Source organism: Bubalus bubalis, chromosome 19, assembly GCF_019923935.1.
Source record: "Bubalus bubalis isolate 160015118507 breed Murrah chromosome 19, NDDB_SH_1, whole genome shotgun sequence".
Classification (NCBI taxonomy): domain Eukaryota; kingdom Metazoa; phylum Chordata; class Mammalia; order Artiodactyla; family Bovidae; genus Bubalus; species Bubalus bubalis.
In genome coordinates, this window is record NC_059175.1 from 9,502,171 (window position 1) to 9,526,803 (window position 24,633).

Here is a 24,633-nt window from a genome sequence, read left to right on the forward strand (position 1 = left end):
ATGGTGTGATCACTCATCTAGAGCCAGACATCCTGGAATGTGAAGTCAAGTGGGCCTTAGAAAGCATCACTACGAACAAAGCTAGTGGAGGTGATGGAATTCCAGTTGAGCTATTTCAAATCCTGAAAGATGTCAACTATATTTCAACTTAAAAAAAATTTAAGTCAAAATTTAGAAGCTAGAAAATTACAATATAGAAAAAGATTCCATTTTTATTGGCAAGAACTACAATAACAAGAAAGATAAATTTCTTAGAAATAAATTCAATAATAAGCATATAATTTTAAAAATTCATCAGAAAAATTCCAGAGGACACAGAATATATATAAACAAATTGGAAAGCATATCATATTTTTAGACAAGATTACTCAATGTCATTTTCATTTCTTTTATCGAGTATGCTGATATTCCTAATATAATTTTTAAACTCAGCATAATCTCATTAAACCTGTAAATAAAGATTTTTTTAATTGACAAAGGTATTCTACAGTTCATATGGGGAAATAAGCAAACAAGGTTTGCAAGGGAAGCTTTGATTAAAAAATCAAAGAAGAGGGATTACCAGATACAAAAATATTCTCCAAAGCTCAGTAATTAAAGCAACAAAATACTGGCTGATAAACAGGTAAACCAACAGAATAGAAAGTAATATCCAGAAAGAGAACAAATAGCAAGTCAGTGGGGAAAATGAACTCTCAAATAACAGTAGAACAATTAGGTAGCTATATGTGAGTGAAAGTCACTAAGTCGTGTCTGACTCTTTGTGACCCCATGGACAGTAGCCCACCAGGCTAGAATATTGGAGTGGGTTGCCATTTCCTTCTCCAGGGGATTTTCCCAACCCAGGATCGAACTTATGTCTCTCACATTCCTTACTGTCTGAGCCACCAGGGAAGCCCAGGTAGCTATAGGGACAATGTTAATGTACTCATATCTCTCTGTGTGTTCTAAGATATGTTCCAAATGGATCAAATTTTTAAATATAAAAAATAAATCAGGACTCCCCTGGTGGCGCAGTGAATAGGAATCTGCCGGCCAATGCAGGGGACACAGATTCAATCCCTGGTCCGGGAAGACCCCACATGCCACGGAGCAGCTAAGCCCATGCACCACAAGTACTGAGCCTGAACTCTAGAGCCCACGAGCTGGAACTACTAAAGCCCCCACGCCGAGAGCCCGTGCTCCCAAACAAGAGAAGCCAGCACCACGAGAAGCCTGTGCACCGCAACGACAGGCCCCACGCGCTGCAACCAGAGAAAGCCCACACACAGCAACGAAGACCGAGTGAGCCAAAAATAGGTAAATAAATAAAAGTAGTTTTTAAAAAATCAGTCAGTCAATAAAGGTAGTAAGTGAATAGATGGGACAATTTTTCATAATCTTAAGAGTGTGGAGTGCTTTTTAACTATGATCCCAAATCCAGAAACCATGAAAAAAATATCAATACATTCAACTATATCAAACCAAATTTTTAAAATTTTGGCCTAACAAAAGTAAACCCCATCATTAAAAAAAAACAAACTGGGAAACATAATTACAACTCATCACAGACGTAGAAAAATCTTCCTAGTGTATAAAAAGCTCTAGAGATTGATAAGAAAAAAGGCCAATAATCCATTAGAAAAATGGACAAATACTATAAACAGACAATTCAAAGAACATGAAAATTATTCCAAAATATATTTTTAAATGCTCAGTTTTACTCATAGTAAGGAACATGCAAATTAAAACTTCCCTAAGATATCATTTTCACCGTAAATTTGGCCAAATTCCAAAATTTGATAGCATGTTCCATTGCCAAGGCTGTGGGAAACAGGCACTGTCATAAGTTGCTGGTGGGAGTATAAATTTGCACAACCCAGATGGAGGGCAATTTAGCAATAGCTATCAAATTCCAAATGTATGTGCTCTTGGTTCCAGCAATCCCACTCTAGGGAGTTTACCCTACATATATATTTGCATATCTACAGAATTGCATCCATACACCTTATTAATTGCAGCTCTACAGTCAACAGGGAAAGACTGGAGAGAATCTGGATATTTGTCAGGGGAGAACTAGTTAAATAAACTCAATGAAGTGTTCTGTAACTATTTAAAAAAATAAGAAACCTCTTTATATATTGATATGAAAAGCTCACTAAAACATATTAAGTGAAAAAAGCTAGGTACTGAATGATGTGTTGTTGTTTAGTCACTAAGTCACACCCAATTCTTTTGCAACCCCATGGACTGTAGCCCTCCAAGCTCCTCTGTCCATGGGATTTTCCAGGCAAGAATACTGGAGTTGGTTGCCATTTCCTTCTCCAGCGGATCTTTCCTACCCAGGGACTGAACCCATGTCTCCTGCATTGGCAGGCACTGGGAGGCAGATTCTTTACCCCTGAGCCACCAGGGAATGATGTGTATAGCATTTGTTGTTGTTCAGTCACTCAATCATGTCCAACTCTTTGCGACCCCATGGACTGCAGCACGCCAGGCTTCCCTGTCCTTCACCATCTCTCAGAGCTCACTCAAACTCATGTCCATTGAGTCAGTGATGCCATCCAACCATCTTATCCTCTGTCGTCTCCTTCCCCGCCTGCCTTCAATCTTTCCCAGTATCAGGATCTTTTCCAATGAGTCAGTTCTTTGCATCAGGTGGCCAAAGCATAGGAGCTTCAGCTTCAGCATCAGTCCTTTCAAAGAATATTCAGGACTGATCTCCTTTAGGATGGACTGGTTGGATCTCTTTGCAGTCCAAGGAACTCTCAAGAGTCTTCTCCAACACCACAGTTCAAAAGCATCAATTCTTTAGCACTCAGCCTTCTTTATGGTCCAACTCTCACATCCATGCATGACTACTGGAAAAACCATAGCTTTGACTGTATGGACCTTTGTCGTCAAAGTAATGTCTCTGCTTTTCAATATGCCATCTAGGTTGGTCATAGCTCTACTAACATCTATATTACAAAGGAGGAAAAATCCCCACACCACTCTGCTCTGTTCTTGATAAGATCACCATGGGGCATTTGCCCACTGCAGCCTTCCCCCTTCCCTGTGCCTCACTTGCCACTCGAGAGCCCCCACTGCTAAATACATCTAAAACAGCTCTTTTTTCTAATAGAAGCTTCCATCTTCTAGGACTTTACAGCAACTAACTCTGCCGTCGTATACTAAAAATATCCAATTTTTTCCTGTCATTAATCCAGTAGTTTTTTCATATATTTGTCTTTTCATAGAGTCAGATATGCAGTGAGTCAGTTTCCTCACCTCCCAGGCACATCGCCCAGGGAAGGGGGTGGATATATTCTTAGCCTGAGAGCACTTTGCTCTGCTTTATGTAAACCCCCAGGAGCTGGATGTCTCTAGACTCGGATAAAAAGGAGCCCAGGGTGAGCAGAAGAGACCTGAGAATAAAGCTCCTAAACAATGAAGCCGTCTCTACGGAACCACTTGCCACCGGCAGATCTGAAATAGAGCTGTTGGCCTGGGGGAACACCACCTTCTGCGAGCAATAAGCAGAGGAGAAATTCCGCTCCATGTTTCCTCCACCAGAGGTGTCAGAACAGTTCATACAGCAGGTCTCCTGTCTTCTCATTGTCCTGAGAGCTGGTGGCTATGCCAAGGAGGGACATGGGGTCTGGCCACGAAGGTACCCAGGACCCCCCAGCAGGAATGGTTAGAATTGTAAGAATAAGATGGGGTGTGTTTTGCTGGCTATCATGACCAAGCATGCCCAGGCTGCAGAGAGGCCACAGTCATGCTCACATATGCCCCAGCCATCATGCTGTTGATTTGAGCTTTCTAGAGCCGAGAAAGCCACAGTCATTTATCTTTTCAAGGCTGTGAAGTGTGTTTGAACCATCTGTCTTTGAAGGTAAAGTGCAAAAAGGCCAAAGATTTAAAAAAACATGTTTAAATCTGAAAAGGCCCCCATCAGGCCTTATAAAGAACTCTGGTTCTGGTGTAACCATGACCTTGGCCAAGACATGCCACTTCTTTGGGCCTCCATGGCCTCGTCTTGATGGGGGATGCAGGTTCTTATCTCCAACAGTCTCTCCAGCTCAGCAGTTCTGAGCTGCACCAGTGGACTTTACTTCCCTTTAAAGGATGGAAGTGCCCTGTATCTGGCTTCAGGTCCCTTCATGCTTTTCATTCAGTCCTTCCCAGAATTCAGTGGACATGATGGGCAGACCTCCTCACAAAGCTTGCAATGTTTCCTCACCCTCGGGCAGCAGAGACAGTCAATAAATTATTTATAGAATGCAGTAGTTCAAGCAATGCTCCCCACCCCCATGTTCACACCCCTGTTCCTGGAACCTGTGAATATATTATGTTAATTACAAAAAGGACTTTGAAAGTAGAATGAAGGTCATTAATCAATGACCTTAAAATATGGAGATTATCCTGGATTATCCAGGTAAATGCAATCTAATCATTTAAGCCTTAACTAAAAATCAGAATTTTCTCTGGCTGGAAATCAATGTCATGCAGCAGAAAGGAAAAAATCACAGAGATTTCAAGCATAAGAGGTGGGCCACATGGAAAGCATGAGATGGAAAATGGGCAGGCAGATTTAAGAGCAAAAGGCCAGCCCAATCCCACCCCCAACCCAACTCTGGCAGCCACCAAGGAAATCTCAGTCCAACAACCACAAGGAACCAAATTCAGCCAACCACCTGAATGAACATAGCCACAGATTCATTCCCAGAGCTTCCAGAAAGGAATGCAGCCCTGCCAACACCTGTGAGAATCTAAACAGAGGATCTTCAAAGCAATCCTATTTCGAGAATTATGACTATAGAACTGTGAGAAAACAAAGGAGTGTTGTTTTAAGGCAGGACATTTGTGGTAATTTGCTACAGCTGCAATAGCAAATGACTACAAAGGATGTTCCGAGTGAAAAAGCCGGCTTAAAACTCAACATCCAGAAAACTAAGATCATGGCATCTGGTCCCATCACTTCATGGCAAATAGATGGGGAAACAGTGGCTGACTTTACTTTGGGGGGCTCCAAAATCACTGCAGATGGTGACTGCAGCCATGAAATTAAAGGACGCTTGCTCCTTGGAAGAAAAGCTATGACCAACCTAGACAGCATACTAAAAAGCAGAGACATTACTTTGACAACAAAAGTCCATCTAGTCAAGACTACTGTTTTTCCAGTAGTCATGCATGGATGTGAGAGTTGGACCATAAAGAAGGCTGAGTGCTAAAGAATTGATGCTTTTGAACTGTGGTGTTGGAGAGGACTCTTGAGAGTCCCTTGGACTGCAAGGAGATCCAACCAGTCCATCCTAAAGGAAATCAATCCTGAATATTCATTGGAAGGACTGATGTTGAAGCTGAAACTCCAATACTTTGGCCACCAGTTCCAAAGAACTGACTCATTGGAAAAGATCCTGTTACTGGGAAAGATTGAAGGCAGGAGGGGAAGGGGACGACAGAGGATGAGATGGTTGGATGGCATCACTGACTCGATGGACATGAGTTTGAGTAAGCTCCAGGAGTTGGTGATACACAGGGAAGCCTGGCATGCTGCAGTCCATGGGGTCGCAGAGTCAGACACAACTGAGCAACTGAACTGAACTGACTGACCACTGCAATATCTTAACACAGGAAGCTTGTCTACCCAGGACACTTCCTTCTGCATCAGGAGGCAGGGTGGCTAAGCCTGGACCAGGCCACTGGGCTCTGTCTTCCTTCCAGGAATGCACATATCTCAAAAGCTTGAAAGAAGGGAAGAGGGAGTGACAGAAGAAGGGAAGGAGGACAAGAAGGAAAGAAACCACACTGATGTTGTTATTACTATAACCCCCATAGGCATAAAAGTCCCAACAACATTCTCTTCATAATTAAGAAACATGAAGTTTGCTGCAATGACCATATGGAGGAAGAGGGGCCCAAGTGCCCTGGAGATGCTTTGGAATCCAGCAACTTAAATATCTGCAGAGAACATCTTGAGAGCAGCCCTTTGGCTGTGAAAATGCAAATGACTGAGGCTGGCTGCCAAGCGTCACCTGGGAGGCCCAGCTGACACAAGAGTCAGGGCTGAGCTCCCTTCTCCATGCCCCCTCCCGCAGCGCTAGAGGGAACACTCAGAGCAAGTCCTCCTGAGCCAGCCAGGGAGGCTCCGCCAGGGAGGCAGGGGGCCCCCCACTTGATGGCTCTGAGAATGCCCCCCTCACCTCTGGAAAGGAGAGTGAGGAAGTGAGCTCTCTGTCTTTCACACTCTCCTTCTCTCTTGCCTCCCTTTCAAGTTCCAAAGTAGCAACTGAAAATTAACCCCACCCTGTCCAGCTCTCCTTCCTCCTGTATCTTCTCAAATTTACATACTGAGATTGTACTATTCATTTCTATTCCTCATAAACAGGAAAAGGATAAAAGGACAAAATTTAAGAGGTCTTTCGAAGACCTTCCTTCTCTAACTCTGAAAAGTCACCCCGTGCCTACACAGTGGGCTTCCCAAGTGGCACTAGCGGTAAAGAACCCGCCTGCCAATGCAGGAGATGTAAGAGAAGATACCTTGGAGGAGAGCATGGCAACCCACTCTAGTATTCTTGCTTGGAGAATCTCCATGGACAGAGGAGCCTGGTGGGCTACAGTCCATGGGGTCGCAGAGAGTCTGACACGACTGAAGTGACTTAGCACACACACACGCTTACACAGACCATGCGCTCCCACACACATTCTCCCTGTACCTCTGACGTCCTCCTAGCAAACTCCTGATACCCGAGCAGGAGGGGGGCAGACAGCTGGGGAGCAGAGGAAGGGTAACCACAGATAATCTACAAGGGGCTTCCCTGATAGCTCAGTTGGTAAAGAATCCGCCTGCAATGAAGGAGACCCCAGTTCAATTCCTGGGTCAGTAAGAGCCCCTGGAGAAGAGATAGGCTACCCACTCCAGTATTCTTGGGCTTCTCTTGTGGCTCAGCTGGTAAAGAATGCGCCTGCAGTGTGGGAGACCTGGGTTCGTTCCCTGGGTTGGGAAGATCCCCTGGAGAAGAGAATGGCTATCCACTCCAGTATTCTGGCCTGGAGAATTCCATGGACTGTGTAGTCCATGGGGTCACAGAGTTGGACATGACTGAGCGACTTTCACTTTTTTACAATCTACAAGTGGGGAGAGGGCGGGAACCTTTTTGAGATTATCAATAGCATTTAGGCCCTGAGAGAATCTGAGAGTTCTTCCTTTCGAGTAAAATAACTGTAATGACTAAATTAATCCCTCAGACAGCCTCAACACCCAGTGGGAATGTGTGCTCCATTTTAAAGGTCACAAAGACTGGAGGTAAAAATCTGTGACCCAAGTTAAAGTTCCCTGAACTTCCAGTGGATGATTTGTTTACCAACTTCACAAAGAGGAAAAGAGAAATGTGGTAAGAACTGGGGAGCAGGAGGGACTTCCCTCATCATCTAGTCAAGAATTCACCTCCCAGTTCAGGAGACACAAGTGCAATCCCTGGTCTGGGAAGTAAGATCCCACATGCCCCTGGGCAAGTAAGCCTTCGAGTTGCAGCTAGAGAGTGTCATATGCCACGGCTACTCAGCCATCTAAGAGCGCTGCGTCTAAGAAAGAAGAAGGAAGCAAGGAAGAGCTGGGGAGCAGAAGTCTCCTTTCCCTGGATGCTACCCTGTTCAGATAAACACTGCTTCATCCACTTGTCCTTCCAACCACTCCCATCACCCTAAATACACATGTGTACATGCACACACATCTATGTAGGCACATACACACATACATATCAGCCCCTACTTTAATCCTCCACGTCCAAACCCCATTTCAGCACCAATTCCAGCCCACTTGGAAGTGACGCCTAAAATGCAACTGAGTCGGAAGGGTTCCTCTTCTCACATGAGTCAGCTTGGAAAAGGAGAAAGTTGCCAACCTCAAAGACACAAATGCCAGGTTCGAAGCAGAGCCACAAGCAAGAGGAGACATCGGAGACCAAAGGGGGTCCTGCCAGCCGGCTGCATCTCTGAGAAGGAAATCCCTCAGCTCCAATGTAGGCTTTAAGAGCCACTGAGCCCTCCTCGACCCCACCGAGCTGCTGCCAGCCCACCCCACTGAACCCAGGGGCCCGAACTTCTAATGTGATTTTACTCAGGAGACTGGAGGGAAAAGTCTGTCCCGGCATTCGGAAAAGAATGTCCCCTGATTTGATTGTTGTTCTTTCTCCAATGCCATCTGTTGATGGCTATTATTCCATGAAACACAAGCTGTGACGGTACTCACTTCTCTTTCTTGCCTGCTTCCAGTCCTCACAATACATACAAATAATTCTACAGAGATTTTCAGCATTTGAGTCCCTGCTCTCTGAAAAACAGCACGACACAGAGCCATTAGCAAGTACTAAGCACTATTGAAAGCACTTTACATAAATTAACTCATTTAGCCCTCACAACAGGCCTATGAGATAGATTCTATTATTATCCCCATCTTACAGTCGAGAAGACTGAGGCAAGGGAAGTGAAGCGGGTAGCCTGCAGTCTTATGAGCTAGTAAATAGCAATTCCAGGATTCAAATCCCGACAACATAGCTCCAGAGTGCACAGCCTTACATCTTAACCACTGCGTTTTCAAGATTTCCAAGCACTGTATCTTAGGACCTGCCCAGCCCCTGGAGAGAAGATAGTGAGGAAACAACGAAGACCAACAGTACATTGTCTATAAGAGAAAAGAAATGTGTCCTTGGCAAACACATTCCCACATTCTGTGTGTGTGTGTGACTCTCTCTCTCTCTCATTCTCTCACACACACACTCTTACACATACAGTCCTGTTATACCTGGATCCAGTACCACCATGCAATGGGATTTAACCTGACTCAGGGTTATCTTTTCATCTTGCTTCTTGGAAGGAAAGCTATAACCTAGACAGCATACTAAAAAGCAGAGACATTACTTTGCTAACAAAGGTCCATGTAGTCAAAGCCATGGTTTTTCCAGTAGTTATATACAGATGTGAGAGTTGGACCATAAAGAAAGCTAAGTGCTGAAGAATCGATGCTTTCAAATTGTGGTGCTGGAGAAGACTCTTGAGAATCTCTTGGACAGCAAGGAGATCCAACCAGTCAATCCTAAAAGAAATCAATCCTGAATATTCATTGAAAGGACTGATGCTGAAGCTGAAGCTCCAATACTTTGGCCATCTGATGTGAAGAGCTGACTCATTGGGAAAGACCCTGGTGCTGGGAAAGACTGAGGGCAGGAAGAGAAGGGGACGACAGGTGATGAGATGGTTGGATGACATCATTGACTCAATGGACATGAGTCTGAGCAAAGTCTGGGAGATAGGGAAGTTTGGTGTGCTGCAGTCCCTGGGGTCACAAAGAGTCAAATATGACTTAATGACTGAACAACAGTAACAACAGGATGATCTAGGCTGCTTGGACACAAACACAGACTCTTTTCTTTACCTTATTACCTCAGCTACTTGGGTGCTGTGATAGTTAATTCGACATGTCAACTTGGTTGTGCCATGATGTCCAGATATTTGGCCAAACATTATTACTGTTAACATCTATGGCAAACAGAGGCACAGACAGCCCCGAAAGGCCACACTTCCCTTTAAACCAGAACTTGCTTCACATGCAGAAAGAAGGCAAAGGCATTCTGAGGAACACAAAGCAGCAAGGAACTCTATCACCTTCTTTCTTACTCAGGTTGCTTCATTGTTATCTGATTACTTCCCTCAAAAATGATGGCAAATAAGAGTGGGAAAAAGATAAGCCAATCAACTCATGTTCCTTTTCCTTTGAGACCTTCTTTACTCATTAGTAAGCCAAAGGTAGAGAGTGTTGGTAGAATGTGCCCATATCAAGACGTGAAATGAACACAGATGAGTTAGTTTTGTGGAGCATTTCCACTGTTCTCGTTAAGAATACAATACATAAATACATATGCATGTACCAGCTATGAAATACAATGTGTGTGGTTTCAGTTACTCTGCATGTGAGTTAAATTCTCTTATATTTGCATTTAAAACTAGGATTGCACCATACAAAAGATGAACTGTGAAATTCACACTAACAATTTAAATTTTTAATCTTTCTTCACTTAGAATGACATTAAAGAGCAAATTTAAGAAAACACTTGACAAGATAAGAGAGAGACTGTGGAAGAAAGGAAAAGGTTTTACATTTTATTATTTGCCTTTAACAACTCTTTTTTCCTGTTTTTGGAACAAAAGAGTCCATGTTTTTATTTTGTACTAGAAGCTTCAAATTGTGGAGCTGGACTTGAGAAATGGAGTCTATTCTGCTATGATGTAATAATTCCAATGATTCTAATTGTTTTAAAACTCACACATGATCACAACATTTATTATAAAAATGGCTGCTCCAGGGGCTTCCCTGGTGGCTCAGTGGTAAACTGTCTGCCAATGCAGGAGACACAGGTTCTATCCCTGATCTGCAAGATCTCACATGCTGTCGAGCAACTGAGCCGGAGCACCACAGCTACTGAGCCTGTGCTCTAGGGGAGCCTAGGAGCCACGAGGACAAAGCCCAAGCACCCTGGAACCTGTTCTCCTCAACAAGAGAAACCACCACATTGAGAAGCCCGCGCACGGCAACCAGAGAGTAGACCCCGCTCTCTGCAACTAGAGAGACCGCAGCAACAGAGACCCAGCACAGACAAAAATAAAACAAATTATTTTTAAAAAACGCCTGCTTCAGCGCCCCTTTCATTATGTAAGGACACAGCTAGAAGGTGCTGGCTATAGCCAGGAAGGAGCTCTCACCAGGGGTGACCATGCTGACACCTTGACCTTGGACTTCCCAGCCTTCAGAGCTATGAGCAGTACATTTCTGCTGGTTGCTTGTTTAAAAAAAAAAAAAAAAAATCAGTTCCTTCACTGGAAATGAGAGGTTATAGACTAGAGAATTTCAGACTCATCAAAGATATTTTCCTGTGGAATTTTTACTACTAGAGGAACGTTTTCTTGTATGACAATATTACCTAAACAACACCTTGCAAATCCAGCATAGGAATATTTCTACTTTTTGCTTGAGAGTAATCGTTTTTCTTCTTCTCTTGCCACCAACATTATCAGCAGTAAGAACTTCTTTCCTGTTCTCATCAGCTTTTTCATCCATCGTCATGTCAAAAACAAAGCAAGAAGTTCAAACAAAGCAACCGTGCTCCTCAGTGGCTTATTTCCTTTCTCTGTGGGTGCTTCTTCCTCATTACTATTCATTCCTTTTCATGAGAATTTTCTCATCTCTCTGTCTCCATAATGCAAACCATGCTCCCGAAATAACACACAACTTATATCCAATTCTTATCATGACACACTCGGGGAAAATGTCTATAATTACGAAGCTCTGAAATCTCAACAGGCTGAAAAGTAAGAAAATATCAAAAGTTGAGAATCTAAAAATCAAGGTGCTGTCTAGAAAACAGCAATCCAAGATCTCACAGAAAATTAATCCCACGGGCAGAGGAGCCTGGCAGGCTATAGTCCAAAGGGGTTGCAAAAAGTTGGACACAACTCAGTGACTAAGCACACACAAGTTACATCTGGAAGGTGGCTTATCAAATCAATTCCTTTTCACATTACATTTGAACCTGAAGCTGGGGCATTAAACAGCTCCTAAAAGATCTTGAATTTGGTGGCAGAGTTACAATACACACACAAGAATCTTGACTCCTGATTGAGAATCTCTCTATGCCACTCTAATAAAACACTTTGTAGAAAGAATTCCTTGAGTTAATCTTACCACAAGGGAGCCCAAAGCACTGAGAGAAAAATCCTGGAATCTCTTTCTAAAATTCTGGAGTTTCTTTCTAAATTTAATTTTGGAGTTTCTTTCTAAATTTAATTTGAAATAAAACAGATCCTTCCATTGGAAGCAGTTAAAACTCAAAACTACCCTAAAAACACACTCACTCTGAGTCTTCAGTCAGCACTTTTTGACAATGTAAGATAACCTTCATTTTGAGTTTCTTAAAATGAATAAAGTATACCAAGATCAGCAGGTACCTTTCTTATGAGTCCTCCTGATGCCTCACATTCAGTGGACAAGACAGCCATGGACCCCAATACAGGCACAGATATTCAAATATATTTCCATATTGAATGGAAAAATTGCCATTTTCTTTGAGCCAAGTCAATAATGATCATTTGCAGTTTGGCTAGCCATGTGTCAAACACTATCCAAGCTAAGATTACACAGATGAAAGAGAAGACCCCTGTCCCAGTGTTCATAACCAAGAAAAGAAAGTAGGCACTCAAACAGCTAAGCTGATATAATGGGGTGACAGCCACATCTCCTCCATAAGCTAAGTGCTGTAAGACCACAGATGACGAAGCTTTGATTCTGTCTGAAGCCTCCATGAAGATCTGAGGGATATTTATAATTTATAGATACGCAATGATGAGGGGGAAAAAATGGTTTATAAGTTATCTTTTTAAATGTGAATATTCCTTATGCTCCTTGGAGGTATGAAAATTAATAAACAGAAACCTTATTTAAAGTGGAATTGGGTGGATGAACCTAGAGTCTGTCATAGAGTGAAATAAGTCAGAAAAATAAAAACAAATATCATATATAATTAATGCATATATGTGGAATCTAAAAAATGGTACAGATGAACCTATTTCCAGGGCAGGAACAGAGATGCAAACATAGATAACAGACATGCGGACACGGGGGCAGAGTTGGGGGAGGGGAGGGTGAAAAGAATTGGTAAATTAGGATTGACATATACACACTACCAGGTGTAAAATAGATTCTAATGGAAACCTGCTATAATGCAAAGGAATATCAGCCCGGTGCTCTGCGATGACCTAGATGTATAGTATTGGAGGGGGTGGAAGGAGGGAGGTCCAGGGGGGAGGGGATAAATGTATACACAATGCTGATTCACTTCATTGTACAGCAGAAACTAGCACAACATTAAAAAGGAATTATACTCCAATAAAACAAAATGAAACTGGGAGGACAGAAGGGGCAGCTCTCATACCCTATCACTTGATGTCAATTGCAGACCCAAAGGAAGAGATGCACCTTGCATCTCCAACAGGATGAAGCTTACTGTGTTACTACCCAGCAGGAGGAAGGAAGAATTTCTCCCTCCCCAGTAACAGCCCAACCAACTGAAGTCTGTCACAATTCAACCAATGAAAAGTCACTGCAATTCAAACTCTTTGTCTCCTCCAATGGACTCTTTGTTTATAACAGCCCCTCTCAACTCCCCCATCTCCACTATAAAAGTATGCTCCCCTCCTTGGTTCTCAGGTCTTGCCTGTGGTTTGCCAATGGCTGCATTTCCTGAATTATAATTCTTTGCTGTTCCCAAATAAATCCATTTTGCTGGTAAAATATCTTTTTATTGTCTTATGTCAACAGAGGAATAATAACTTGTTATTCACTTAGTTTATTTACTTATCCTCCAGACGACTCAGTATCATCTTTCTCACAAAGCCTCTCTCATTGACCAAACCTTAATCAGGGTCCCTGAGTCCTCTTCTCAACTAAGCTTCGACCTTGGTACCCATCCTTGCTGAGCCTGGATAGCCCCATCTTAGCAAGAATCCTGTTAAGTCAATTTAGCAGGAATCCCCTTATTCTTAATATCTCTTGTTAGTAATTCTCTGTCCACTGACTCTCCCTCCACTCTGCTTTTTGGCTGTGAGTTCCCAGCTGTCTTTGCTGTATTTGGAGTTGTGCCCAATCTCTCTTCACTGTTGCAATAGACTTGACACTTATCAAAATGTTTTTGTTGTTGTTCAGTAGCCCAGTCGTGTTCGACTCTTTATGAGCCCATGGACCACAGCACGCCAGGCCTCCCTGTCCCTCACTGTCTCCCAAAGTTTGCCCAAGTTCATGTCCATAGTCATGAATAAAGTCTTCCTTACCATTTTCATGACTTCCCTCCTGGCTCAGATAGTAAAGAATCTGCCTGCAATGCAGGAGACCCAGGTTTGATCCCTTGGTCAGGAAGATCCATGGAGGAGGGCATGGCAACCCACTTCACAGTATTCTTGCCTGGAGAATTCCGTGGACTGAGGCTATCGTCCATGGGGTCACAAAGAGCTGGACACGACTGACTGATGAACACTTTTGATTTCACTTTACCATTTTCACAAGTGTCAGAATAATTTTTATTTAACATTACTTCCAAAATCACCAACTCCTGGGTATTTTTTTTTTTTATATTTTACCAAAATTTACAGCATTGTAGAATTAACACATGTACAGTCCCACGTGTGAAATAGCTAGCTAGCGGGATGCAGCTGTATAGCACCGGAAGCTCAGTTTGGCGCTCTGTGATGACTGGGGGGCGGGGACGACTCGAGAGGGAGGGGCTATATATGTATGCACACAGCTGATTCACATCGTTGTGCAGCAGCAACTAACAACATTGTAAAGCAATTATACTCCAATTTTTAAAAGGGGAGAAAAAAAGTTTAGAGAGGTGGTTTTTCAATCATAATAAAACAACACACTATCTTAGTCAGTTGTGAAAAAAGAATTAAATTAAGAACATAGTCACAAGAAAACATTAGCTTCTAATGTGATTTCCTGAACAGCCCCTGTCGCCAACCATCTCCCCTGCCTCCCATTGAGGGGCCTCTATGCCTTAAATGACACCCCCTAAGGGCTTCATAAAACTCCCTTGTTTGGTATGAACTGACCAATCTGACCCTAGTCTGGGAACCCCAAAGCACTCCACCCACGGACCCTAACACAGGCACGTGTCTCAGGTCCTCTCTCTCTCTGTCTGCATTCGGCCTTGACCTTCTCGTGTGGCCCCTTGAGTCACGCCACGTTCTTCCTCCAGGACCTGGGAGTAATAAACTCAATTTCCCTGTGGTCTGCTGTTGAATAGCAGCTCACCATCTGGCACTCTACGCTCCACATAACAAATGTTAATTTACCAAAGTCATAACGGCCACAAAAGACAAGCCCACAGATAACGCCATCCTCAACAGTAAAAGCTGAAAGCCTTTCTTCTAAGATCGAAAACAAGACAAGAATGCTTACTCTCACTATTTCTATCTAACATAGTCCTGAAAGTCCTAGTCAGAGTAATTAGGAAATAGATAAATAAATAATAGGCATTTAAATCAGAAAGGAAGGAGTAAAACTGTCTCTGTTTGCAGATGACATCATATTATATGTAGAAAACCTTAAAGACTCCACACACACACACACATACAAAACCTGTTAGAATAAATGAATTCAGCACGTTTGCAGGATATACAAAGTGAGTGAAAGTCACTCAGTCGTGTCTGAATGTATAGTCCATGGAATTCTCCAGGCCAGAATACTGGAGTGGGTAGCCTTTCCCTTCTCCAGGGCATCTTCCCAACCCAGGGATCGAACCCAGGTCTCCCACATTGCAGGCGGATTCTTTACCAGCTGAGCCACCAGGGAAGCCACAAGGGAAGCAGGAAACAAAATCAATATGCAAAACCAGTTGTGTTTCTCTACACTAACAGTCAAGTGTCAGAAAGAGGAACTATTTTTTACAACTTGAAGGTTTGTGGCAAGCTTGTTGTTGACGGTTGATATTTGCATTTTTTTACAATGAAGGATTTTTTAATTAAGGTATGAATTATGGTGTTTAATTAAGGTATGAATTATGGTATTTAATTAAGGTATCAATTATGGTATGGTATAATTAAGGTGTAAAGCATTATATATTTTTAGACATAATCCTTTTGTACAACTAATAGACTACAGCTTAGTGTAAACATAACTTTTACATGACCAAGAAACCAAAATATTCATGTGACTCAATACACTGTGTTAGTCACTTTACTAGAGTAGTCTGGAACCAAACTCAAAATATCTCCAAGATATGCCTGTAGAGGAACTCATGCAACTCAATAGCAAAAAATATTCCAATTTTAAAATGGGCAAAGGACCTGAACAGGTACTTTTCAAATAAGACAAAGGACCAACAGGTATATTAAAAGGTGCTATACACCACTAATCACTTGGAAATGAAAATCAAAAACACCATGAGACATCACCTTATACCTGTTAGGACACCCATCAAAAAGACAAGAGATAACAAATTTTAGTGAGGATAGGAAGAAAAGGGAGCACTTGAGCACTCTTGGTGGAAATATATGAACTTGCACAGCCCAACAAAAAGCAGTAGCGAGTTTCCTCGAGAAATTAAAAATAGAACTATCATATAAACCAACACTTCTGGGTACATATACAAAGAAAACAATACTCATCCCAAAGAGCTATTTTCACTCTCATGTTCATTGCAGTATCCTTCACAATAGCCAGGGATGGAAACAATTCAAGGGTCCATAGGAAGATGAGTGGTTACAGAGAGTGTAGTATATACATTCACAAGGGAATATTATTCAGCCTTTAAAAAGCAGGAAATTGTGCCATTTGTGATAACATGGATGAACCTGGAGAGTTATGCTAAGTGAAATAAGCCAGACAGGGAAACACAAATACTGCATGGTATCACTTCTAATGTAGAATCAAAAAAAAGAAGTCGAACTCATGGAAACAGAGAATAAATGGTGGTAGCCAGGGGCTATGGGTGGCAGGTGGAGATGTAAAAAGAGAGAGGTTGGTGAAATGGCACAGACTTCTCTTGAGGAGAAGGGGGCAACAGAGGATGAGATAGTTGGATGGCATCATCGACTCATCATAGACTCCACTGGGTCTGAACAAACTCTGGGAGATAGTGAAGGACAGGGAAGCCTGGCATGCTGTGATCCATGGGGTTGCAAAGAGTCGGACACGACTGAGCAACTGAACAATAACAACAGCGGCACAGAATTGCTAGGAGGGCTAGACGAGGGTTGGGTAAAAGGCCACTGCAGGGAGACCTCAACCACCCTTCCATTCTGCCCAGCAAGATGCCAGCCTGACACCTTAGTGGGAATTTATTTAAATTGCTACCTTCCCAGGAGTATCTGCACTTTAAATAAAAGACAGAATTTCAGGCATCCAGTCAGTTGGAAGAGAATCGGGGACCCAGGATTCAGTTCACGGGAGGGAGGAAGCCATATTCAACTCTCCCTGCTTGAAAATGCAGCCAAAACGGAGCCAAACTCCTTGAGCGTCTTCTCCAGGTTTTGCTGAGGGAAGAAAGGAATTTCGTGCTCTTGTGTTCGGGGAACAATGGCAGACTAGCACTGATTTCAGGGCTAACTAATGCCTCTTAATAAGCTCCCCGCTGGGGGAGGCCTGGGCCTACATCTGCTCTGAGATCTGCTTCCGCAAGCCTGCATGGGGAGTGTCATTTAAAATCTGTCCATCTCTGAAGACAGCACCCCGTCACATGACACCCGAGCCCAGGGGAAGCAGGATGTTACAGACAGAAGTGTCCTTTCTAATGACGCATGCAGAACAGCAGGAAGAGCTTGCTGGGGATGAGACCACGGAAGGGAGCAGTGAATAACAGCCGCCTGGACAGCACGGGCTTGGAGACCACTTTGCTCTGAGAAGTGTCTTCCGATGGGTGGTTAAGAGGAGGTGCAGATAACAGTTTAATTGCACTGATTCAGAAATCGTTTCCCAGGGGTTTATTCTATAATTTGCTCAAACTTTTGTTATAAAGGGAAAGTCATTCTGCATTCAGGAAGCACGATCGATCCTGGCTAATCTGGTCTATAAGGGGCCATTTAAACAGACAGGTTGCCATGGTAATGTTCCTGCTTTATTTATAGTAACAAGTTCAAGGTATGAGATGTGAGAGGCAGTGGAGTCTCTCTCTGCTGTGATTTTTTGAGCTGTGTTCTGAGGAGGGGTGGTTTAGGGAAAGATGCTAAAAGCTGTGAGATCGGGTGGGAGTTCTGGCTCCCACCTCCACCACACCCAGAGCAGCCTCACTTTGATTTCTTTCACATTTTAGAATTGCACAGTCTGGAAAAAATAGAAAAGAAAACCAGAGGACTGTCATAAAGAGCACTGGATCAGGACTTAGAAGGCTAAGCTCTTGTGCCTTTGTACCCCTAACAGGCGGAGCCTGGCGGCCTTGGTGTTTCCTGGCCCTAGCCATCATCCCTGTTGCCCTCATGCTTCTGGCCAGAACTTCCAGCCACCTAAGTGTGCTGGGGCTTGGTCACAGAGCTGCTCCTGTGTCTCACCCTTGCCTTCCCCCTTCTCCCACGCCTCCTCCTCTCTCCAGAGGCGGCAGGTGGGCAGCTGGTCCCCTTCTTAAAGTCTTGCTTCCCCTCTTTCCTGCGGTTGCCTTAACTCCTCCTTTCCTGGGGTCAAAATAACAGATAGGCTGCAGAGAGAGAAACAACAGAGGGAAGAACCCAAACGCACACAGGCCTGAGTGCAGCCCATGTCTAACCAGGGTCTGGGCACGGAGGCCTGTGATGACAACCACCGTGCTTCTTCCATCAGCCTTAGCTGCTGAGGCTCCCTTCTCTCCAGCCCCACCCCACCCCTCCGTCCTCTCTTCGTCCCCTTCTACGCTATTGAGGATGCCCTATTCACCTGCATAAACACGGGGAAGGAGGCAAATTTTATAACAGCTCACCCTGCAGTCTCAAGATTCTCCTTCATAAACAGAGATGGCAGGGTCTGTTCAAAAACAGGTAAATCTGACCTTGCAAGGTGTTGGGCTATTCATGTGTGTCCTCCCACTGGGATAGGACAAGGGACAGGGCTTGAGCAGAAACTAGGGCCAGACGCAAGCCAAGTGTGATGGCTCTGAAGAGCCTAGAAAAGAGATTTAGAACGGTGCCCTGGTGGTCCAGTGGTTAAGGCTCCAAGCTCCCAATGCAGAAGGCCCAGGTTTGATCCCTGGTCAGGGAGCTAGATCTCAAATGCTGCATTCAAATAAATATTTTAAAAGAATAATAAATATAAAGAATGGTGCACAGGCCTCTGCCTAGGCTTGCACAGGAACAACAGACAAAGAGACCCTGACATGGGATGTTCACCAATTTCTCTATTATATTAATAAATATCCCTACCACAATCAATTTCAAGTTACCAGGGTGATGCCATCAAAAGTTATATGATGGAGCTGGGAAGAAATGGACAAACAGCACATCATTATGTAGTATTTCTCCTACATAGATCAGATCAGATCAGTCGCTCAGTCGTGTCCAACTCTTTGCGACCCCATGAATCGCAGCACGCCAGACCTCCCTGTCCATCACCAACTCCCAGAGTTCATTGAGACTCACATCCATCGAGTCAGTGATGCCATCCAGCCATCTCATCCTCTGTCGTCCCCTTCTCCTCCTGCCCCCAATCCCTCCCAGCATCAGAGTCTTTTCCAATGAGTCAACTCTTTGCATGAGGTGGCCAAAGTACTGGAGTTTCAGCTTTAGCATCATTCCTTCCAAAGAAATCCCAGGGCTAATCTCCTTCAGAATGGACTGGTTGGATCTTCTTGCAGTCCAACGGACTCTCAAGAGTCTTCTCCAACACCACAGTTCAAAGGCATCAATTCTTCGGCGCTCAGCCTTCTTTACAGTCCAACTCTCACATCCATACATGACCACAGGAAAAACCATAGCCTTGACTAGACAAACCTTTGTTGGCAAAGTAATGTCTCTGCTCTTGAATATGCTATCTGGGTTGGTCATAACTTTCCTTCCAAGGAGTAAGCATCTTTTAATTTCATGGCTGCAGTCACCATCTGTAGTGATTTTGCAGCCCAGAAAAATAAAGTCTGACACTGTTTCCACGGTTTCCCCATCTATTTCCCATGAAGTGATGGGACCGGATGCCATGATCTTCGTTTTCTGAATGTTGAGCTTTAAGCCAACTTTTTCACTCTCCACTTTCACTTTCATCAAGAGGCTTTTGAGTTCCTCTTCACTTTCTGCCATAAGGGTGGTGTCATCTGCATATCTGAGGTTATTGATATTTCTCCCGGCAATCTTGATTCCAGTTTGTGTTTCTTCCAGTCCAGCGTTTCTCATGATGTACTCTGCATATAAGTTATATAAATAGGGTGACAATATACAGCCTTGACAAACTCCTTTTCCTATTTGGAACCAGTCTGTTGTTCCATGTCCAGTTCTAACTGTTGCTTCCTGACCTGCATACAAATTTCTCAAGAGGCAGGTCAGGTGGTCTGGTATTCCCATCTCTTTCAGAATTTTCCCACATAGATACAGTGGATAGAAATAACTCTAGGAGCACAAACAATAGTAAAAGTGGTGAAACAATTAGGAAGCAGAATTTACATATTCATTATCTTTGTTTCAGTGTAAGGTATTTAACTGTAAGTTTATATCATTTAATTTCTAAAAATAGCAAGATTCCTGAAAATGTAACAATTGGCTCTGACGAGCTGGTGTGAGTCTGCTCCAGCTCATCACTGCACCTGCCCCACCTCTGTTCCCCCCACCCACCCACCCTTCTGCAGGGTAGAATTTGTGAGGAAATTCTCTATATCAATGATTCAAAGGCAACTGTAATACAAGCTACAGGTTCCTTCCAAATCTAAAGTGGTAGCTATTCTTTTCCGACCCACAATGTATTTTCCCGAGTTTTGCTGGCTTCTTGGCCTCAGTGAGGTCTCTTCTCATACTACCTTAGGCCTGAGCAGCCAAGCCTTGCCCTGGAGTCTACAGTCTGCAAGCCCGTGCGTGAGCCCTCCTTCATCTTTGCTTCTACTCCCTGAGGAGTTTAGGGGGCCAAGAGGATGTGCCCACAAGGATCTCACTCCTCCCTTCTAGCTCATGGCCTAGATCTATGCAGGATCCCACAATTCCCTGCCCATGGGCCATGAGCCTGCTTCCAGAACTCTGCGGGCGGCTTCCCCAGATCCCTCCTCCTAAAGCAAACTTCAGGGCTATGCATAGGTGTAGCATACGTATGGCTCTGAGTGGAGACCAAAGGGAGGCCCTTTGTGGCAAGGAGCTGTGAATGGAGGTTGGACGTTCAGGTTGGGATGGCCTCAGCTATGTGTGCAATGTTCCTTGTAGCACTAGCTGGATCTGAGGATGGCACGAGAAGGGGGTCTCTGCATTCTAGCTCAGGGTCCCGACAGCATGGGGCTCCGTACTGAGCCTCCCTGGGCTCCTTGTTTGAGTCCCCAACTCTACAGAACACATCTTTCTTACTTCTTGCCCCCTCATGACTACCAGGACATGCTCCACAAATATCAGGGGAGGAAACTCAGCCAAAAGCTAATCTTGATCATTGCTTTGGTGTGAAAGTCTAACAGAGCTAACACGATTGTCCTTGAGGAATAGATGATGACAAGTCCTACAATGCTATGACAAGCTGTCGTGATCAGGTCTGCAGCTCTCGTGAACCTGAAAAACTTCCCTAAAGGCCCCAGGTCCTTTAGCAGAGTGGGAAAATCTAAATATCTATTCATTTCAAACAGCATTTGCTGAGTACTTATTATGGGCAAGGCACTTTTATCGCTGCTTTATGCCTAATCAGGTGAGAAAGGCTTTAGGCCTGCTGTCAAGGAATATATCATCTAACAGAGTAGAGAAGGTAGGGGCTGATGATACTTGAATGAAAAAAACCATAATAGCAGATAAAATATTTTCAGTATGATAAAAGGTTAAAAAGTACATGAGAAATTGCCAAAACTAAAATGTAACCAAGATGTCCTTCCATGGATGATTGGATAAACAAACCATATGTCCATAAAATATCATATTATTCAGCAATGAAAAGAAATGAGCTATCAAGACATTAAAAAACAACATAGAAGAAATCTGAATTGCTAAGAGCAAGAAACTAATGTAAAAGGCTTCATACTCTATAATTCCAACTATATGACATTCTGGACAAGGAAAAATTCTACAGTCAATAAAAAGATCAGTAGCTACCAATATTTCAGAGGGAGGGGGATGAATAGGTGGAACACAGGGAATTTCTAGAGCTGTGAAATTACTCTGTACCATACAATAATGGTGGTTATATGACATTATGCATTTGCCAAAACCTATCACAAAGAGTGAAGTTTTATGTGAACTATGGACTCAACTTTCAGAAAACTAAGATCATGGCATCCAGTCCCATCACTTCATGGCAAATAGATGGAGAAACAGTGGAAACGGTAGCAGACTTTATTTTGGGGGGCTCCAAAATCACTGCAGATGGTGACTGCAGCCATGAAATTAAAAGATGCTTGCTCCTTGAAAGAAAAGTTATGAGCAACCTAGACAGCATATTAAAAAGTAGAGACATTACTTTGACAACAAAGGTCTGTCTAGTCAAGGCTATGGTTTTTCCAGTAGTCATGTGTGGAAGTGAGAGTTGAACTGTGAAGAAAGCTGAGTGCTGAAGAATTGATGCTTTTGAACTGTGGTGTCAGAAAAGACTCTTGAGAGTCCCTTGAACTGCAAGGAGATCCAACCAGTCCATCCTAAAGGAGATCAGTCCTGAGTATTCATTGGAAGAACTGATGTTGAAGTTGAAACTCCAATAGTTTGGCCACCTCATGTGAAGAACTGACTCATTTGAGAAGACCCTGATGCTAGGAAAGATTGAGGGCAGGAGGAAAAGGGGACAACAGAGGATGAGATGGTTGGATGGCATCAGCAATGCAATGGACATGAATTTGAGTAAACTCTGGGAGTTGGTGATGGACAGAGAAGACTGGCGTGCTGTGGTCCATGGGGTCATGAAGAGTCAGACATGACTGAGCAACTGATCTGAACTGAACTGGTGGACTTCAGTTGGTAATAATGCATCGATATTTGTTAATTGTAACAAACGCACCATAGTAATGCAAGATATTAATAATAGGGGAGACTGAAAATGACAAGAGTTGGTTAGGATGTGGAGAAACTGGAGCACTGAGTGAAATACCAATAGAAATGTAAAATTGTACAGCCACTGTGGAAACAGTGAAATTCAACATAGAATTAACATATGATCCAGCAATCCTAATTCTGGGTATACATCTAAGAGAACTGCAGAGACTTGGACAGATATTTGTACACCCAGACTCACTGCAGCATTATTCACAATAGCCAAGAAGTGGAAACAACCCAAACATCCACTGGTGTATGCATTAAAGAAGTGTTATATCTGCATGTAATGGAATATTATTCAGCCTTTAAAAGGAATGATATTGTGACACACGCTACAACATGTACGAAACTTGAGGACATTCAGTTCAGTTCAGTTCAGTTCAGTCGCTCAGTCGTGTCCGACTCTTTGCAACCCCATGAATCGCAGCACGCCAGGCCTCCCTGTCCATCACCAACTCCCGGACTTCACTCAAACTCACGTCCATCGAGTTGGTGATGCCATCCAGCCATCTCATCCTCTGTTGTCCCCTTCTCCTCCTGCCCCCAATCCCTCCCAGCATCAGAGTCTTTTCCAATGAGTCAACTCTTTGCATGAGGTGGCCAAATTATTGGAGTTTCAGCTTCAGCATCAGTCCTTCCAATGAACACCCAGGACTGATCTCCTTTAGGATGGACTGGTTGGATCTCCTTAGAGTCCAAGGGACTCCCAAGAGTCTTCTCCAACACCTCAGTTCAAAAGCATCAATTCTTCAGCACTCAGCTTTCTTCACAGTTCAACTCTCACCTCCATACATAACTACTGGAAAACCATAGCCTTGACTAGATGGACCTTTGTTGGCAAAGTAATATCTTTGCTTTTGAATATGCTATCTAGGTTGGTCATAACTTTCCTTCCAAGGAGTAAGTGTCTTTTAATTTCATGGCTGCAATCACCATCTGCAGTGATTTTGGAGCCCCATGAAATAAAGTCTGACACTGTTTCCACTGTTTCCCCATCTATGAGGACATTATGCTAAGTAAAACAAGCCAGACACAAAAAAAACAAACCCTGTTTGATTCCACGTGTATGTTATCTAGAATAGGCAAATTCACAGGGATGGAAAGTAGAATAAAGGTTACCAGAAACTAAGGGGAGAGGGAACTAAAAGTTACTATTTAATGGGGTACACAATTTCAATTTAAGAAGATTGAAAAGCTCTGAAGATGGATGGTGCTGATAGCTGGACTACAATGTGAATGTATTTAAATACTATAGAAATTTACACTTAAAAATTATTAAAATGGTAAATTTGATGTTATGTATATTTTACCACAATAAGTAATGATATGGGGAAACCATGCAGGCGGACCATATTACCTGCCTAATTTTCCATAAACCCAAAATATATATGTATACTGTGTGCTGTGCGTAGTTGCTCAATTTTGTCTGACTCTTTGTGACCCCATGGACTGTAGCCTCTGTCCATGGGATTTCCCAGGCAAGGGTACTGGAGTCGGTAGCCATTCCCTTCTCCAGGGGATATTCCCAGCCCAGGAATCAAACCCAGGTCTCAGTATGTCAGTTACATCTCAGGTTTTATTAAGTTCAGGAGAGATTAAAGCAAGGAGAGATCCCATCCATTCAAGGGTACAGGCCAGAGAGCCTTATGGGTGGGATAGTTTTTGAGACAAGTCTTAAAAGATACTAGGATTTCAACAAAAGAAGAGGTGAGAGAGGGAAACCATCACACAGAAGAGCAACAATATGAGCAAACGTACAGCAAGAAGATGTTTGGGATGGATGACCGCTTTGACTCCAGTCTATAGGGATGCAGGTGAACAATGACAAAAAATATTTAGAAAAGCAAGTGCATTCATTTATTACACAATAATTATTAAAAATTTGCTATGTGTTGCAGGGAATTCCCTGGTGGTCCAGTGGTTAGGACTCTGTGCTTTCACTGCCAAGGGCGTGGGTTCAGTCCCTGGTTG